The 12,833-nt window shown below is 31.9% G+C and overlaps 8 non-coding genes across 8 annotated transcripts; all 8 read right to left on the bottom strand.

The window, feature by feature from the left end:
* Positions 1-774: 774 nt before the first annotated feature.
* TRNAW-CCA (transfer RNA tryptophan (anticodon CCA)) lies at positions 775-846 on the bottom strand. Its single transcript has one exon. It is a non-coding gene; the product is annotated as a tRNA-Trp (tRNA).
* A 2,989-nt stretch (positions 847-3,835) lies between these two features.
* On the bottom strand, positions 3,836-3,907 carry TRNAW-CCA (transfer RNA tryptophan (anticodon CCA)). The gene has a single exon. It is a non-coding gene; the product is annotated as a tRNA-Trp (tRNA).
* A 1,150-nt stretch (positions 3,908-5,057) lies between these two features.
* TRNAW-CCA (transfer RNA tryptophan (anticodon CCA)) lies at positions 5,058-5,129 on the bottom strand. Its single transcript has one exon. It is a non-coding gene; the product is annotated as a tRNA-Trp (tRNA).
* Positions 5,130-6,290: 1,161 nt separating this feature from the next.
* On the bottom strand, positions 6,291-6,362 carry TRNAW-CCA (transfer RNA tryptophan (anticodon CCA)). The gene has a single exon. It is a non-coding gene; the product is annotated as a tRNA-Trp (tRNA).
* Positions 6,363-8,734: 2,372 nt separating this feature from the next.
* TRNAW-CCA (transfer RNA tryptophan (anticodon CCA)) lies at positions 8,735-8,806 on the bottom strand. Its single transcript has one exon. It is a non-coding gene; the product is annotated as a tRNA-Trp (tRNA).
* Positions 8,807-9,956: 1,150 nt separating this feature from the next.
* TRNAW-CCA (transfer RNA tryptophan (anticodon CCA)) lies at positions 9,957-10,028 on the bottom strand. The gene has a single exon. It is a non-coding gene; the product is annotated as a tRNA-Trp (tRNA).
* A 1,150-nt stretch (positions 10,029-11,178) lies between these two features.
* TRNAW-CCA (transfer RNA tryptophan (anticodon CCA)) lies at positions 11,179-11,250 on the bottom strand. Its single transcript has one exon. It is a non-coding gene; the product is annotated as a tRNA-Trp (tRNA).
* Positions 11,251-12,400: 1,150 nt separating this feature from the next.
* TRNAW-CCA (transfer RNA tryptophan (anticodon CCA)) lies at positions 12,401-12,472 on the bottom strand. Its single transcript has one exon. It is a non-coding gene; the product is annotated as a tRNA-Trp (tRNA).
* Between the last annotated feature and the right edge of the window lie 361 nt (positions 12,473-12,833).

The raw sequence follows: 12,833 nt of genomic DNA, 5'->3' as shown, positions 1-12,833 counted from the left end.
ATTATGAGAACTGATAAGAATGTGAGTTATTTAATGACTATGTGCTAGTGATATAGGTATCAGTTTGAGGTATAATCACATTATTGAAAGTAGATAACAATCTTGGTAATTAGTTTTTAGTATAGTATTTTTGGGCAGAATAGAGCATTTTATCTTCAAAATGATAACCGACCCTGACGTGATTTGAACACGCAAACTTCTAATCTTGAGTCAGATGAGCTAACGTTGCCTCTTATTAAAACTGATTCAGTAGATTTTCTGGTGGTTTATATTACAAATAGTTCATCTGCTTATGCTAAACCTTGAATTAGGTAGTTGTCAAGCAAACAAGCCTACATCCTTGGTAACAAAACAAAAAGATATGTATTCTGGTTTTTCCTTCAGTGTAGAGTTTTTATGCCTCATAGTATACGTCATGTGAATGTAAAAAGTAATCTTTAAAATCAAATTGGTACTAAATGTATTTCTAAAAAAGACAAGTGACGGCAGTGATACAAAATTGATCCAGAAAAGCTAATTGCTTTTAAATGTATTGTTACATTACAGACATTTAGAGTTGGCCTTCAAGTAAAGTTTAATCTAAACTGGATATTTTTAGTATTATAATTATGAGAACTGATAAGAAGGTGGGATATTTAATGACTATGTGCTAGTGATATAGGTATCAGTTTGAGCTATAATCACATTATTGAAAGTAGACAACAATCTTAGTATTTAGTTTCTTGTATAGTATCTTTTTGGCAGAAAAGAGCATTTTATCTTCAAAATGACAACTGATCCCGACGTGATTTGAACACACAACCTTCTGATCTGGAGTCAGACGCGCTACCGTTGCGCCACGAGGTCTCTTGTTAAATCTGGTTCAGTAGATTTTTCTGGTGGTTTATATTACAAATAGATCATATGCTTATACTAAACCTTGAATTAGGTAGTTGTGAAGCAAACAAACCCTCATCCTCACTAACAAAACAAAAATATATGTCTGGTGGTTTTTCCTTTAGTGTATAATTTTTATTCATCACAGTATAGGTCATTTGAATGGAAAAAGTCATCCATAAAATCAAATTGGCACTAAATGCATTGTTAAAATAGACAAGTGATGGTAGTGATCCAAAATTGATCCAGAAAAGCTAATTGCTTTTAAATTTATTGTTACATTACAGACATTTAGAGTTGGCCTTCAAGTAACGTATTCTCTAAACTGGATATTTTTTGTATAATAATTATGAGAACTGATAAGAAGGTGGGATATTTAATGACTATGTGCTAGTGATATAGGTATCAGTTTGAGCTATAATCACATTATTGAAAGTAGACAACAATCTTAGTATTTAGTTTCTTGTATAGTATTTTTTTGGCAGAAAAGAGCACTTTATCTTCAAAATGACAACTGACCCCGACGTGATTAGAACATGCAACCTTCTGATCTGGAGTCAGACGCGCTACCGTTGCGCCATGAGGTCTCTTGTTAAATCCGATTCAGTAGATTTTTCTGGTGGTTTATATTACAAATAGATCATCTGCTTATACTAAACCTTGAATTAGGTAGTTGTGAAGCAAACAAACCCTCATCCTCACTAACAAAACAAAAATATATGTCTGGTGGTTTTTCCTTTAGTGTATAATTTTTATTCATCACAGTATAGGTCATTTGAATGGAAAAAGTCATCCATAAAATCAAATTGGCACTAAATGCATTGTTAAAATAGACAAGTGATGGTAGTGATCCAAAATTGATCCAGAAAAGCTAATTGCTTTTAAATTTATTGTTACATTACAGACATTTAGAGTTGGCCTTCAAGTAACGTATTCTCTAAACTGGATATTTTTTGTATAATAATTATGAGAACTGATAAGAATGTGAGTTATTTAATGACTATGTGCTAGTGATATAGGTATCAGTTTGAGGTATAATCACATTATTGAAAGTAGATAACAATCTTGGTAATTAGTTTCTAGTATAGTATTTTTGGGCAGAATAGAGCATTTTATCTTCAAAATGATAACCGACCCTGACGTGATTTGAACACGCAACCTTCTAATCTTGAGTCAGATGAGCTAACGTTGCCTCTTATTAAAACTGATTCAGTAGATTTTCTGGTGGTTTATATTACAAATAGTTCATCTGCTTATGCTAAACCTTGAATTAGGTAGTTGTCAAGCAAACAAGCCTACATCCTTGGTAACAAAACAAAAAGATATGTATTCTGGTTTTTCCTTCAGTGTAGAGTTTTTATGCCTCATAGTATACGTCATGTGAATGTAAAAAGTAATCTTTAAAATCAAATTGGTACTAAATGTATTTCTAAAAAAGACAAGTGACGGCAGTGATACAAAATTGATCCAGAAAAGCTAATTGCTTTTAAATGTATTGTTACATTACAGACATTTAGAGTTGGTCTTCAAGTAAACTTTAATCTAAACTGGATATTTTTAGTATTATAATTATGAGAACTGATAAGAAGGTGGGATATTTAATGACTATGTGCTAGTGATATAGGTATCAGTTTGAGCTATAATCACATTATTGAAAGTAGACAACAATCTTAGTATTTAGTTTCTTGTATAGTATCTTTTTGGCAGAAAAGAGCATTTTATCTTCAAAATGACATCTGACCCCGACGTGATTTGAACACGAAACCTTCTAATATTGAGTGAGATGCGCTACCGTTGCACCACGAGGTCTCTTGTTAAATCCAATTCAGTAGATTTTTCTGGTGGTTAATATTACAAATAGATCATCTGCTTATACTAAACCTTGATTTAGGTAGTTGTCAAGCAAACAAACCTTCATCCTCAGTAACAAAACAAAAAGATATGTCTGGTGGTTTTTCCTTTAGTGTATAATTTTTATTCATCACAGTATAGGTCATTTGAATGGAAAAAGTCATCCATAAAATCAAATTGGTACTAAATGCATTGTTAAAATAGACAAGTGATGGTAGTGATCCAAAATTGATCCAGAAAAGCTAATTGCTTTTAAATGTATTGTTACATTACAGACATTTAGAGTTGGCCTTCAAGTAAAGTTTTCTCTAAACTGGATATTTTTTGTATAATAATTATGAGAACTGATAAGAATGTGAGTTATTTAATGACTATGTGCTAGTGATATAGGTATCAGTTTGAGCTATAATCACATTATTGAAAGTAGACAACAATCTTAGTATTTAGTTTCTTGTATAGTATTTTTGGGCAGAATAGAGCATTTTATCTTCAAAATGATAACCGACCCTGACGTGAATTGAACACGCAACCTTCTAATCTTGAGTCAGATGAGCTAACGTTGCCTCTTATTAAAACTGATTCAGTAGATTTTCTGGTGGTTTATATTACAAATAGTTCATCTGCTTATGCTAAACCTTGAATTAGGTAGTTGTCAAGCAAACAAACCTACATCCTTGGTAACAAAACAAAAAGATATGTATTCTGGTTTTTCCTTCAGTGTAGAGTTTTTATGCCTCATAGTATACGTCATGTGAATGGAAAAAGTCATCTTTAAAATCAAATTGGTACTAAATGTATTTCTAAAAAAGACAAGTGACGGCAGTGATCCAAAATTGATCCAGAAAAGCTAATTGCTTTTAAATGTATTGTTACATTACAGACATTTAGAGTTGGCCTTCAAGTAAAGTTTAATCTAAACTGGATATTTTTAGTATTATAAATATGAGAACTGATAAGAAGGTGAGATATTTAATGACTATGTGCTAGTGATATAGGTATCAGTTTGAGCTATAATCACATTATTGAAAGTAGACAACAATCTTAGTATTTAGTTTCTTGTATAGTATTTTTTTGGCAGAAGAGAGCACTTTATCTTCAAAATGACAACTGACCCCGACGTGATTAGAACATGCAACCTTCTGATCTGGAGTCAGACGCGCTACCGTTGCGCCACGAGGTCTCTTGTTAAATCCGATTCAGTAGATTTTTCTGGTGGTTTATATTACAAATAGATCATCTGCTTATACTAAACCTTGAATTAGGTAGTTGTCAAGCAAACAAACCTACATCCTCGGTAACAAAACAAAAAGATTTGTCTGGTGGTTTTTCCTTTAGTGTATAATTTTTATTCATCACAGTATAGGTCATTTGAATGGAAAAAGTCATCCATAAAATCAAATTGGTACTAAATGTATTGTTAAAATAGACAAGTGATGGTAGTGATCCAAAATTGATCCAGAAAAGCTAATTGCTTTTAAATGTATTGGTACATTACAGACATTTAGAGTTGGCCTTCAAGTAACGTATTCTCTAAACTGGATATTTTTTGTATAATAATTATGAGAACTGATAAGAATGTGAGTTATTTAATGACTATGTGCTAGTGATATAGGTATCAGTTTGAGGTATAATCACATTATTGAAAGTAGATAACAATCTTGGTAATTAGTTTTTAGTATAGTATTTTTGGGCAGAATAGAGCATTTTATCTTCAAAATGATAACCGACCCTGACGTGATTTGAACACGCAAACTTCTAATCTTGAGTCAGATGAGCTAACGTTGCCTCTTATTAAAACTGATTCAGTAGATTTTCTGGTGGTTTATATTACAAATAGTTCATCTGCTTATGCTAAACCTTGAATTAGGTAGTTGTCAAGCAAACAAGCCTACATCCTTGGTAACAAAACAAAAAGATATGTATTCTGGTTTTTCCTTCAGTGTAGAGTTTTTATGCCTCATAGTATACGTCATGTGAATGTAAAAAGTAATCTTTAAAATCAAATTGGTACTAAATGTATTTCTAAAAAAGACAAGTGACGGCAGTGATACAAAATTGATCCAGAAAAGCTAATTGCTTTTAAATGTATTGTTACATTACAGACATTTAGAGTTGGCCTTCAAGTAAAGTTTAATCTAAACTGGATATTTTTAGTATTATAATTATGAGAACTGATAAGAAGGTGGGATATTTAATGACTATGTGCTAGTGATATAGGTATCAGTTTGAGCTATAATCACATTATTGAAAGTAGACAACAATCTTAGTATTTAGTTTCTTGTATAGTATCTTTTTGGCAGAAAAGAGCATTTTATCTTCAAAATGACAACTGATCCCGACGTGATTTGAACACACAACCTTCTGATCTGGAGTCAGACACGCTACCGTTGCGCCACGAGGTCTCTTGTTAAATCTGATTCAGTAGATTTTTCTGGTGGTTTATATTACAAATAGATCATATGCTTATACTAAACCTTGAATTAGGTAGTTGTGAAGCAAACAAATCCTCATCCTCACTAACAAAACAAAAATATATGTCTGGTGGTTTTTCCTTTAGTGTATAATTTTTATTCATCACAGTATAGGTCATTTGAATGGAAAAAGTCATCCATAAAATCAAATTGGCACTAAATGCATTGTTAAAATAGACAAGTGATGGTAGTGATCCAAAATTGATCCAGAAAAGCTAATTGCTTTTAAATTTATTGTTACATTACAGACATTTAGAGTTGGCCTTCAAGTAACGTATTCTCTAAACTGGATATTTTTTGTATAATAATTATGAGAACTGATAAGAAGGTGGGATATTTAATGACTATGTGCTAGTGATATAGGTATCAGTTTGAGCTATAATCACATTATTGAAAGTAGACAACAATCTTAGTATTTAGTTTCTTGTATAGTATCTTTTTGGCAGAAAAGAGCATTTTATCTTCAAAATGACAACTGACCCAACGTGATTTGAACACACAACCTTCTGATCTGGAGTCAGACGCGCTACCGTTGCGCCACGAGGTCTCTTGTTAAATCTGATTCAGTAGATTTTTCTGGTGGTTTATATTACAAATAGATCATATGCTTATACTAAACCTTGAATTAGGTAGTTGTCAAGCAAACAAGCCTACATCCTTGGTAACAAAACAAAAAGATATGTATTCTGGTTTTTCCTTCAGTGTAGAGTTTTTATGCCTCATAGTATACGTCATGTGAATGGAAAAAGTCATCTTTAAAATCAAATTGGTACTAAATGTATTTCTAAAAAAGACAAGTGACGGCAGTGATCCAAAATTGATCCAGAAAAGCTAATTGCTTTTAAATGTATTGTTACATTACACACATTTAGAGTTGGCCTTCAAGTAAAGTTTAATCTAAACTGGATATTTTTAGTATTATAATTATGAGAACTGATAAGAAGGTGAGATATTTAATGACTATGTGCTAGTGATATAGGTATCAGTTTGAGCTATAATCACATTATTGAAAGTAGACAACAATCTTAGTATTTAGTTACTTGTATAGTATTTTTTTGGCAGAAGAGAGCACTTTATCTTCAAAATGACAACTGACCCCGACGTGATTAGAACATGCAACCTTCTGATCTGGAGTCAGACGCGCTACCGTTGCGCCACGAGGTCTCTTGTTAAATCTGATTCAGTAGATTTTTCTGGTGGTTTATATTACAAATAGATCATCTGCTTATACTAAACCTTGAATTAGGTAGTTGTCAAGCAAACAAACCTACATCCTCGGTAACAAAACAAAAAGATATGTCTGGTGGTGTTTCCTTTAGTGTATAATTTTTATTCATCACAGTATAGGTCATTTGAATGGAAAAAGTCATCCATAAAATCAAATTGGTACTAAATGTATTGTTAAAATAGACAAGTGATGGTAGTGATCCAAAATTGATCCAGAAAAGCTAATTGCTTTTAAATGTATTGGTACATTACAGACATTTAGAGTTGGCCTTCAAGTAACGTATTCTCTAAACTGGATATTTTTTGTATAATAATTATGAGAACTGATAAGAATGTGAGTTATTTAATGACTATGTGCTAGTGATATAGGTATCAGTTTGAGGTATAATCACATTATTGAAAGTAGATAACAATCTTGGTAATTAGTTTTTAGTATAGTATTTTTGGGCAGAATAGAGCATTTTATCTTCAAAATGATAACCGACCCTGACGTGATTTGAACACGCAACCTTCTAATCTTGAGTCAGATGAGCTAACGTTGCCTCTTATTAAAACTGATTCAGTAGATTTTCTGGTGGTTTATATTACAAATAGTTCATCTGCTTATGCTAAACCTTGAATTAGGTAGTTGTCAAGCAAACAAGCCTACATCCTTGGTAACAAAACAAAAAGATATGTATTCTGGTTTTTCCTTCAGTGTAGAGTTTTTATGCCTCATAGTATACGTCATATGAATGTAAAAAGTCATCTTTAAAATCAAATTGGTACTAAATGTATTTCTAAAAAAGACAAGTGACGGCAGTGATAAAAAATTGATCCAGAAAAGCTAATTGCTTTTAAATGTATTGTTACATTACAGACATTTAGAGTTGGTCTTCAAGTAAACTTTAATCTAAACTGGATATTTTTAGTATTATAATTATGAGAACTGATAAGAAGGTGGGATATTTAATGACTATGTGCTAGTGATATAGGTATCAGTTTGAGCTATAATCACATTATTGAAAGTAGACAACAATCTTAGTATTTAGTTTCTTGTATAGTATCTTTTTGGCAGAAAAGAGCATTTTATCTTCAAAATGACATCTGACCCCGACGTGATTTGAACACGCAACCTTCTAATATTGAGTGAAATGCGCTACCGTTGCACCACGAGGTCTCTTGTTAAATCCAATTCAGTAGATTTTTCTGGTGGTTAATATTACAAATAGATCATCTGCTTATACTAAACCTTGATTTAGGTAGTTGTCAAGCAAACAAACCTTCATCCTCAGTAACAAAACAAACAGATATGTCTGGTGGTTTTTCCTTTAGTGTATAATTTTTATTCATCACAGTATAGGTCATTTGAATGGAAAAAGTCATCCATAAAATCAAATTGGTACTAAATGCATTGTTAAAATAGACAAGTGATGGTAGTGATCCAAAATTGATCCAGAAAAGCTAATTGCTTTTAAATGTATTGTTACATTACAGACATTTAGAGTTGGCCTTCAAGTAAAGTTTTCTCTAAACTGGATATTTTTTGTATAATAATTATGAGAACTGATAAGAATGTGAGTTATTTAATGACTATGTGCTAGTGATATAGGTATCAGTTTGAGCTATAATCACATTATTGAAAGTAGACAACAATCTTAGTATTTAGTTTCTTGTATAGTATTTTTGGGCAGAATAGAGCATTTTATCTTCAAAATGATAACCGACCCTGACGTGAATTGAACACGCAACCTTCTAATCTTGAGTCAGATGAGCTAACGTTGCCTCTTATTAAAACTGATTCAGTAGATTTTCTGGTGGTTTATATTACAAATAGTTCATCTGCTTATGCTAAACCTTGAATTAGGTAGTTGTCAAGCAAACAAACCTACATCCTTGGTAACAAAACAAAAAGATATGTATTCTGGTTTTTCCTTCAGTGTAGAGTTTTTATGCCTCATAGTATACGTCATGTGAATGGAAAAAGTCATCTTTAAAATCAAATTGGTACTAAATGTATTTCTAAAAAAGACAAGTGACGGCAGTGATCCAAAATTGATCCAGAAAAGCTAATTGCTTTTAAATGTATTGTTACATTACAGACATTTAGAGTTGGCCTTCAAGTAAAGTTTAATCTAAACTGGATATTTTTAGTATTATAAATATGAGAACTGATAAGAAGGTGAGATATTTAATGACTATGTGCTAGTGATATAGGTATCAGTTTGAGCTATAATCACATTATTGAAAGTAGACAACAATCTTAGTATTTAGTTTCTTGTATAGTATTTTTTTGGCAGAAGAGAGCACTTTATCTTCAAAATGACAACTGACCCCGACGTGATTAGAACATGCAACCTTCTGATCTGGAGTCAGACGCGCTACCGTTGCGCCACGAGGTCTCTTGTTAAATCCGATTCAGTAGATTTTTCTGGTGGTTTATATTACAAATAGATCATCTGCTTATACTAAACCTTGAATTAGGTAGTTGTCAAGCAAACAAACCTACATCCTCGGTAACAAAACAAAAAGATATGTCTGGTGGTTTTTCCTTTAGTGTATAATTTTTATTCATCACAGTATAGGTCATTTGAATGGAAAAAGTCATCCATAAAATCAAATTGGTACTAAATGTATTGTTAAAATAGACAAGTGATGGTAGTGATCCAAAATTGATCCAGAAAAGCTAATTGCTTTTAAATGTATTGGTACATTACAGACATTTAGAGTTGGCCTTCAAGTAACGTATTCTCTAAACTGGATATTTTTTGTATAATAATTATGAGAACTGATAAGAATGTGAGTTATTTAATGACTATGTGCTAGTGATATAGGTATCAGTTTGAGGTATAATCACATTATTGAAAGTAGATAACAATCTTGGTAATTAGTTTTTAGTATAGTATTTTTGGGCAGAATAGAGCATTTTATCTTCAAAATGATAACCGACCCTGACGTGATTTGAACACGCAACCTTCTAATCTTGAGTCAGATGAGCTAACGTTGCCTCTTATTAAAACTGATTCAGTAGATTTTCTGGTGGTTTATATTACAAATAGTTCATCTGCTTATGCTAAACCTTGAATTAGGTAGTTGTCAAGCAAACAAGCCTACATCCTTGGTAACAAAACAAAAAGATATGTATTCTGGTTTTTCCTTCAGTGTAGAGTTTTTATGCCTCATAGTATACGTCATGTGAATGTAAAAAGTAATCTTTAAAATCAAATTGGTACTAAATGTATTTCTAAAAAAGACAAGTGACGGCAGTGATACAAAATTGATCCAGAAAAGCTAATTGCTTTTAAATGTATTGTTACATTACAGACATTTAGAGTTGGTCTTCAAGTAACGTATTCTCTAAACTGGATATTTTTTGTATAATAATTATGAGAACTGATAAGAAGGTGGGATATTTAATGACTATGTGCTAGTGATATAGGTATCAGTTTGAGCTATAATCACATTATTGAAAGTAGACAACAATCTTAGTATTTAGTTTCTTGTATAGTATTTTTTGGGCAGAAAAGAGCATTTTATCTTCAAAATGATAACTGTCCCTGACGTGATTTGAACACACAACCTTCTGATCTGGAGTCAGACGCGCTACCGTTGCGCCACGAGGTCTCTTGTTAAATCTGATTCAGTAGATTTTTCTGGTGGTTTATATTACAAATAGATCATATGCTTATACTAAACCTTGAATTAGGTAGTTGTGAAGCAAACAAACCCTCATCCTCACTAACAAAACAAAAATATATGTCTGGTGGTTTTTCCTTTAGTGTATAATTTTTATTCATCACAGTATAGGTCATTTGAATGGAAAAAGTCATCCATAAAATCAAATTGGCACTAAATGCATTGTTAAAATAGACAAGTGATGGTAGTGATCCAAAATTGATCCAGAAAAGCTAATTGCTTTTAAATTTATTGTTACATTACAGACATTTAGAGTTGGCCTTCAAGTAACGTATTCTCTAAACTGGATATTTTTTGTATAATAATTATGAGAACTGATAAGAATGTGAGTTATTTAATGACTATGTGCTAGTGATATAGGTATCAGTTTGAGGTATAATCACATTATTGAAAGTAGATAACAATCTTGGTAATTAGTTTCTAGTATAGTATTTTTGGGCAGAATAGAGCATTTTATCTTCAAAATGATAACCGACCCTGACGTGATTTGAACACGCAACCTTCTAATCTTGAGTCAGATGAGCTAACGTTGCCTCTTATTAAAACTGATTCAGTAGATTTTCTGGTGGTTTATATTACAAATAGTTCATCTGCTTATGCTAAACCTTGAATTAGGTAGTTGTCAAGCAAACAAGCCTACATCCTTGGTAACAAAACAAAAAGATATGTATTCTGGTTTTTCCTTCAGTGTAGAGTTTTTATGCCTCATAGTATACGTCATGTGAATGGAAAAAGTCATCTTTAAAATCAAATTGGTACTAAATGTATTTCTAAAAAAGACAAGTGACGGCAGTGATCCAAAATTGATCCAGAAAAGCTAATTGCTTTTAAATGTATTGTTACATTACACACATTTAGAGTTGGCCTTCAAGTAAAGTTTAATCTAAACTGGATATTTTTAGTATTATAATTATGAGAACTGATAAGAAGGTGAGATATTTAATGACTATGTGCTAGTGATATAGGTATCAGTTTGAGCTATAATCACATTATTGAAAGTAGACAACAATCTTAGTATTTAGTTTCTTGTATAGTATTTTTTTGGCAGAAGAGAGCACTTTATCCTCAAAATGACAACTGACCCCGACGTGATTAGAACATGCAACCTTCTGATCTGGAGTCAGACGCGCTACCGTTGCGCCACGAGGTCTCTTGTTAAATCCGATTCAGTAGATTTTTCTGGTGGTTTATATTACAAATAGATCATCTGCTTATACTAAACCTTGAATTAGGTAGTTGTCAAGCAAACAAACCTACATCCTCGGTAACAAAACAAAAAGATATGTCTGGTGGTTTTTCCTTTAGTGTATAATTTTTATTCATCACAGTATAGGTCATTTGAATGGAAAAAGTCATCCATAAAATCAAATTGGTACTAAATGTATTGTTAAAATAGACAAGTGATGGTAGTGATCCAAAATTGATCCAGAAAAGCTAATTGCTTTTAAATGTATTGTTACATTACAGACATTTAGAGTTGGCCTTCAAGTAACGTATTCTCTAAACTGGATATTTTTTGTATAATAATTATGAGAACTGATAAGAATGTGAGTTATTTAATGACTATGTGCTAGTGATATAGGTATCAGTTTGAGGTATAATCACATTATTGAAAGTAGATAACGATCTTGGTAATTAGTTTTTAGTATAGTATTTTTGGGCAGAATAGAGCATTTTATCTTCAAAATGATAACCGACCCTGATGTGATTTGAACACGCAACCTTCTAATCTTGAGTCAGATGAGCTAACGTTGCCTCTTATTAAAACTGCATCAGTAGATTTTCTGATGGTTTATATAACAAATAGTTCATCTGCTTATACTAAACCTTGAATTAGGTAGTTGTCACGCAAACAAGCCTACATCCTTGGTAACAAAACAAAAAGATATGTTTTCTGGTTTTTCCTTCAGTGTAGAGTTTTTATGCATCACAGTATAGGTCATTTGAATGGAAAAAGTCATCCAAAAAATCAAATTGGTACTAAATGTATTGTTATAAATGACAAGTGATGGTAGTGATCCAAAATTGATCCAGAAAAGCTAATTGCTTTTAAATGTATTGTTACATTACAGACATTTAGAGTTGGCATTCAAGTAAAGTTTAATCTAAACTGGATATTTTTACTATTATAATTATGAGAACTGATAAGACGGTGAGATATTTAATGACCCTATGCTAGTGATATAGGTATCAGTTTGAGCTATAATCACATTATTGAAAGTAGACAACAATCATGCTATTTAGTTTCTTGTATAGTATTTTTTTGGCAGAATAGAGCATTTTATCTTCAAAATGTTAACCGACCCCGACGTGATTTGAAAACACAACCTTCTGATCTGGAGTCAGACGCGCTACCGTTGCGCCACGAGATCTCTTGTGAAAACCGAATCAGTAGATTATATGATGGTTAATATAACAAATAGTTCATCTGCTTATACTAAACCTTGAATTAGGTAGTTGTCACGCAAACAAGCCTACATCCTTGGTAACAAAACAAAAAGATATGTTTTCCGGTTTTTCCTTCAGTGTAGAGTTTTTATGCATCACAGTATAGGTCATTTGAATGGAAAAAGTCATCCAAAAAATCAAATTGGTACTAAATGTATTGTTAAAAATGACAAGTGATGGTAGTGATCCAAAATTGATCCAGAAAAGATCATTGCTTTTAAATGTAATGTTACATTACAGACATTTAGAGTTGGCCTTCAAGTAACGTTTTCTCTAAACTGGATA

Source organism: Taudactylus pleione, unplaced genomic scaffold (genome assembly GCF_031769625.1).
Source record: "Taudactylus pleione unplaced genomic scaffold, aTauple2 ptg000393l, whole genome shotgun sequence".
NCBI classification, from domain to species: Eukaryota; Metazoa; Chordata; class Amphibia; order Anura; family Myobatrachidae; genus Taudactylus; species Taudactylus pleione.
The sequence above is the reverse complement of the archived record's forward strand: the minus strand, read 5'-3'. Positions and strand labels throughout refer to the sequence as shown.